Source organism: Oryzias melastigma, linkage group LG15 (assembly GCF_002922805.2).
Source record: "Oryzias melastigma strain HK-1 linkage group LG15, ASM292280v2, whole genome shotgun sequence".
Classification (NCBI taxonomy): Eukaryota; Metazoa; Chordata; class Actinopteri; order Beloniformes; family Adrianichthyidae; genus Oryzias; species Oryzias melastigma.
The window spans coordinates 13,261,867-13,269,219 of NC_050526.1; positions in this window are offsets into that span (position 1 = coordinate 13,261,867).

The following is a 7,353-nucleotide window of genomic DNA, read 5'->3' on the forward strand; positions in this document are numbered from 1 at the left end:
TGTAAAATTGAAAACAATCTTTTGTCCTACCTTTGTTTGAATATAGTCAATTCTTCTACACAAAAAAAGCTTCAAGAGTCAGCAACCTTAGATGCTGTGTTATCTTATAAGATAACACAGCAATAGAGAGGATCATCTTTAGCATACAGACTGAAGGGATGTAAAAAGCTCAAACGGCTGTGCTGTTCAGGTCGACCACTTTGTTTTAAACTACACAGGGGAGCAGTGGAAGTGTACTTGAATTTGAGAAGTTGTTTGATAGTGTTTAATAGTTTTGTTATTTTGTTCTTTTTTTCATTTGTTTTATAGTTTACAAGCTGCTCAGATCATTACGCTTTTTTTCTCTATAACATTTGGTGTTGGAGTACAAGGCAGAAAACAAAGGCAACTGATTACAAAAAAATAATAATAAATTATGTTATCCGAATACTCCATGGGGACATAATTTAAGTACCATATGGACATAAACAGGGCTCTGTAACCTTTAACAGTCTTATATTTTACCTTTAGGCAAAATTTGAAGCCATATATTGGTCTTTTTTTACATAATAAATGTAAATATTTCTATTTTCACATGAATGTACCAGAAATATAAATAGAAACTTACATTTTCTCTGAATGTGAGATTGTTTTCTATTGTTTCTATTTAAAATAACCTAAAATATTTCCTGTGCTAAACTGGATCATCCCGATGCATTTGATGTACTCCTACAAAAGGTTTTTAAAAATGCAAGACAACAAGGGCTTTTTCGTTTGTTAATTTGGTGATCATTTTCGCACTGGAACTGTATTGTGTACATGTTGACGTGTTTGTATGTGAAGATTTTTTACTTACTAATGCTAAGAATGAACTTTTGGTCTATGATCCATTAACAAACGTATTTAAAGTCTCTCTCCAATTACATCTTTATCTATTGTAAAGTGTTCATAGTGGTCTTTTAATTATGATTAGGCAGTTTTTAGCCAATAATAATAATAATTATTATTATTTTCAAGGACATAGTTTCTGCAGAGCATCAGCAATTTGTTAGAAATTTGCCTCTAAGTTGTTGGCAGGAGTATTGGAGCGGACAAAACCTCTGCTGATATCCCATAATACCTTTGTTCACACTCTCTCCCACTACCTTACAGCCCTTTGTAACCCCAAACTAACTTTAGTGTTTCCTCTAAAATGGCAGGCAGTATTGGAGCTATCCAGCCGCACAGTTTTGAGTCACATGTGCAGCTCAGAAGAGGAAAAAAAAGACCTTAAATGATCTGTTTGTCTGCAAGTGGATACATCAGAATGAAGCAGAGCAAGGAGACTTTGGTGCGCTCATTTCACTTGCTGCAACATAATGGCATACTTCCATCACGATTGGAATTAAGAAATACTCTGAAATGCAGTTCTAATCTTAAATTCCTTCATATATGTCCTCCATCGGGAGAAAAATATTACAAGAACATGTAAAAAAAACCCACCAAAAACACGATTTTCATTGGAGTGCGTCTTGAAGCAGAAACATGTCCAAGAATGCCCCTGAATGAAATCACTCTGTTGACACAACATCTTCAAACACACAGTCACCAGAGTCTCTATTTTAGTGTGCTTTTCTGATACTATATGGTGTATTTCAAATATGTCCTCTCCGATTGCCCAGGAATAAAAAAAATAAATCACTAACCAACAATATCTCCGAATAGTAACCTGTTGGCGCGTGTATCACAGTAATTGCCTTCAAATGGCCTTCAGATCAGCACATCGATGTTACCTGAAGCTGCCGTTTGTTTCTGACTGAAAAGGTGACACGAACTGCAAGTTTTTTTTTTTACGACCATTCGAGTTTTTCTTTCAAAGTGGGACATTTCTCCTTGATCTAGCTTAATCTAAAACCAAATAAAAGGCTGTCTGAATATTTCCATCCGCTTTATAGACTTTTCACCTTTTATGTTTCAGCAATGTTATACAAAACTGGGACCTATTCAAACTCATTAAATGGGTTCAGCTACATGAAGAGATAATAGGGCTGAGAACAACTTTGTTTTATTTAAAATCTTCTTAGTATTATATCATGAACTCCCACACAGAAGTGTTAAAAGGGCTTTGGTCATTATTCCTTTACCGCCTTTGACTGCAGTTTTTTAAATTCCCTCTTAACGTAGGGAACTGGCCTTGTGGTCATTATGCGTGCTAAGTAATTCTCACTGAATGTCCATTACAGTAGAAGTCATTTAGTTTGCTGTCAGTTCATAAAGATCGCAGCGGTCAGAGTGTATTAACCCACAGGGTATGTATAGATGCTGCCTCTCAGTTGTTTGGCAGACCGAGGCTGGCCTTGACCAAATGCACTTTTGCGGCACAGCAGACTATGTACGCAGATAGCAAAGTACATTCAAATGGAAGACAGACAAAACACATACTTGCACAGTCGTACATTCTTGCCCTTTATCTGGATTCCATTGGAATTGTGTTACGCCAAGGCCATACTGGGACAAAAGAGGTGTAAAAACATGCTTTCTAAATTCTTTGGAGAATATTTTATTTTCTAAATCCTTCAGGCCAAAGACAAATCCATGTGACTTTTTGGGGCTGTTTGGGTCAGGGCCATATAGATTTTTTTTGTGTAACGACAAATGTATTATGTTCCCAAAGACCTACAGTGAGGAAGAACATGCCAGCAAGCTTTATTGGTTCACAGCGCAATGAATATGTTACTAAGAAAAAAAGCAGAGAGCAAAATGGAAAGATAAAGTTTTATTTCACCTGAAACTGTCGGCAAGATGTTTGATGGACAAACAGTTTGACAGTACACCTCACCTTTCTCATAATTAACTATGGAAATATAACTGTCTGTTGAAGAAGTTTCTTTTCCTAATATTCCATCTTAGCAATGTCCATTCAAGGACGAAAAGCAATTTTATATTAAATTCATGCATGATGGCCGAGCTAGCTTTAGCTTTCTTCAGCAGAGTTGTCAATTTGTGTCTTCTTTAGAGCCAACTGAACACATCTTGAAATCCAGTACTACAAAATATTTGTCTGCAATCCTAGTTTGTCAGGCAGTGCTGTTAACCAGGACAACCTAACCATAGTTCTTGTTTTCCAGAAACAATGATGCAAAAAAAAGTATTTGGGAGTCACTGATTCCTCAAGTTATCCACTTAAAAAATGAGAAGGTCTTTAATATTTATTATAGATACACTTTAAATGTGAGATAGAATGTTACTAAAATAATCGAGAAAATTTTAGACCCTGGACAGGTCACCAGTCTGTCACAGGGCCTCAATCACACACACATTCACTCTCACAGTCACACCTAGGGGCAATTTAGAGTCACCAATGAACCTATGAAGCATGTTTTTGGACGGTGGGAGGAAGCCGGAGTCCCCGGTGAAAACCCACGCATGCACGGGGAGAACATGCAAACTCCACACAGAAAGGTCCCAGCCGGGAGTCGAACCGGGGCCTTCTTGCTGTGAGGCAAGAGCGCTAACCACTGCGCCACCGTGAATCAAGATACTCTATAATTTAACCCTTGCTGTCGATGATAGACCTCAAAGATTTTCTGTAGAATTATTGCTGCTATTTTGGTCCATTCTCCCATGCAGATCTTCTCAAGAGTTGTCATGTTTTGATGGCTATCACTGGGCAGCAACAACTTTTAAATCCCTCCATGGATTTTCTCCTGGATTGAGGTCTGGGGACTGACTAGACCCCCCCATGACCTTAAGATGCTTTTTAATTACGTAGCCGTGGTGTGTTTGGGATCATTGTCCAGTCACGTTTCTTCCTCAGTGCTGTTAATGGTGGAAGGAGGTTTCTGTCTAAAATCTCATGGCCCCATTCATCTTTTTCTTTATTACAGAACAGTTGTTTTGTTCTCTTTCCAAGAAAAAAGCACTGATACATGATGTTTCCATGCCATGCTTCACAGTGGGTTTGGTGTTCTTGGGTTTTAACTCAGCATTCCTACTCTCATAAACATGAGTGATGTTTTTGGCAAAAAGTGCCATTTTGGTCTAATCTGACCACATGGCCTTCTCCCAAGTCTACTCTGGATCACCCAGATGATCTCTGGAGAACTTTACACAAGGAGCCTTCTGAACACTTAGATGATGGAGTGTTTTATTAATGGTAACATTTGTGTAACAAACTAAAAAAATAAATAAAAATAATGACATTTTCCTGAGGAAATTTAAAATTACCTTGACATTCTGAAGATCATTTGATTTTCACCAGGTGAGATCTTGTATGGAGTCTCAAGTGAAGAGAGATATTGCCAGTGATCTGGTATTTCCTCCACTTTCTAATAACTGCTCCAACAGTACTTCTTCAATTTCCTCAAGTTGCTTAATTATTGCAGACTGGTTCTCCCCAATTGGTGTCCTTCGACAGATCTTTGGTCTTGGTCATGCTAGAGAAGTTGCAGTTTAAAGCGTGTGAACATGTGTCTTTTATGAAGATAACCAGTTCAAACAGGTGACAATAATACAGGACCATGTCTGTGAGGGAAAGAATTCTCGCTTATCTGAGCTAAATAATTAATATTGCTTAATGATTCAAAAATATTTCCTGCATCATTGTACAAATAAATTCTTTAAAAATTGTACAATGTGATTTAATGATTTTTTTGCCTGTTTCTCACACATACCTCTTTCATCTTTTTAGTTGAAATAACTTTCAGAATCAGTAACTGATACATTAATTTTCCCCACTGTACTTATTCAATGAAAGCCTGTGATCGTCTGATCAGAAGTAGGCAGCGTAGATAAAAAAGAGGCAAACAACAATGGTTGTGGATCTAATAGAAATAGCTATGATTAACTGAACACACTAATCAAGTAATGTATTAACGGGTTTCTCAACATGTACCAGTTCATGTTGTGGGAATTATTTCATGGAATGCTTCATTTGGGTGGAAAAGTGAAAGAGGGACCTTGGCGTGGGCGTTTACCTAAAATACAGGAAAATCTAAGTGTCAAAGCAAAACATTTAATTGACTGACTCTTAAGCTATGTAGCCACTGGGCCTGAATGCCGGTTCTTGAACCCATGTTGCTCACACTGAACAAGCAGGGAGGGGCTTCTTCTTCTTTTTCCAGTGTTTACTAGCACATGTCCGCCACCTAGAGTTAAAAGAGGTTTGGTGCAAAATATCAAAGTGGTGCCAATGTCACAAATCTTTATCCAGGCTTTCACAGCTCTATTCTATTCTATAAAAGACTTGGTGTCGTAGAACTCCAGCCGGCCATTAACCACAATTAAAAATTTCTCATCCATGATTAATTTTCAAATGGTTGACTCTTCAGTGATTTAAAGGGAACGCCATTCCTGTGTCACATGTTTAATGGTCATGTGTTTTGAAAGTAGTGTCCAAAAAACGTTGTAAGAACATGCAGAGCTGTAAAGTGAAGGGGAAAGTTTCAAACCTGGAAGAATGGAACATGTATGTAAAGATATTTACTTAGACTTTTAATTGGAAATGGCTGCTTGAACCCCTCTTGCCAAGGGCAAAGTGAACGTAGTTTACGCAAGGTTCACACTGGATGCGGAAGGGCCACAAAGCGGCGCGGCATCCGTTCTCTCCTGCAATTCACACCAGACACACAATTTTCCGCAACAGTCGACAGATACTAAAACATGATTGCATTTGTCACTCGCAGTGTTTTATTGTGAAAATTTGGTTATATCTTTAAAATAAATAGGATTTTCTCGTGTATATTGATGTAACTTCCTGCTAGAATTGCACTAGCGCACAAAATAGACCAGATTGCAAAACGATCCGCTGCATGGGACGAGCCTTCCGCGTAAGACCGCGGGGCTCTGCGCCTGGTGTGAACTACACCATAGGTCCGGGGTCTGCAACCTGTGGCTCTTTTATCCCTCTGCTGTGGCTCTTTAGCTTTATTGAAAAATGCTAATGATTGAATAGATTTAAGTTTTGTCATTTATGCTCAGATTTGTAACATGTCAAATAACTAAGAAAAAAAAGTTCAATTTACTGTGAGAAATTCTGCACAAATGTTCTTTAAATTACTATTTTGAATTTGTATTTAGTCAAAAGTCTCCAAATGTTGTTTTATGTTAGTAAATTACACTAAAGTGGTTAAAGCTTTGATAAAAAGCAGTTTAAAATGATTTAGCTATTTGTTTTGTGCCTCACATCTTAGAGAATTAAAATAAAAAAATCAGTTTATTGTAAATGTTTTGAGTGTTTTATTTTTTAATAAATAGATTCTACTAAAATGTCTATAACTGTGAGTAAAAGAGAAAATAATGATGTTGGCATAAAAAAACCTAATGACAAAAAAAAAATCATGTTTGACCTTTTTTGACACATGGTGGGTTTTATTTTGAAAGGAAGTTGTGTGTGCTGCTGTCAAAAATAAAATAAGTTACAACTGTTTTTATGAATATGTGTGTATATATATATATATATATATATATATATATATATATATATATATATATATATATATATATATATATATATATATATACTATATGTGGGTGTGTGTGTATGTATAAATATATAGACACTGTTGTAATTTAATTTATAATATATAAATCAGTGTTTGACAACAAAGCCTACATTCTTTTAATGATAAAGTGAGGCTTTGTGGCTCTCGTTGGGTTCTGGTCTGTAGAAAACAAGACCAAATGCCTCTTTTAGTGTTAAAGGTTGCAGACCCCAGCTATAGGTGAACAAGGTAAGCAGCTGCTTCGCAGGGATTTCGCATCCATTGTGAACCAGGCGTTAAGAGTATTTTGCCCATTCAAGAAAATCCTGTTAATTTATTCCTGCTAAAATAAAAAAATATACAATCTGAGAAAGTTTGAAAAAGGCTAAGGTAAAAGCACAGACTTACAGTACGTACTCAGGGATCATCAAAAGGGGTGAAGTACTGTGAAAGAAGAACACTATGTACAAGCATACATCTTAATATATATACACACATACTAAAAAGAAACTGGTCTATCCTGACCAGCAGATCGGGTGTTGCATGAAGACACATGGGTGTCAGGAGTTCTCCAACCCCCTGAGCGAGGCTGCAGCAGCACTTTCTGCACACACACACTCATATGCAAACACACAGGGGGAAGTCTTGAAATGCATATAGTGCAAGGTCACAGGCTGAGGTGAGGTTAGAGTTTACTGGGTTCAAGGAACATGGCGAGGCCTCTTCGGAGAAAACGCCCTGGACAGGTCAACACTGATAACACACAGACTCACACAGACTGTAAAGAGTGCAAATAGGTCAGTACGTTCTGTTCTTTAAAGTGGAAGTTGGTATTTAAAAAAAATATATTTTAAAATCTGTAGTTTGTGTGAGGATTCTGAGCCACTCATTGAACATACAGACACGAGTGTCA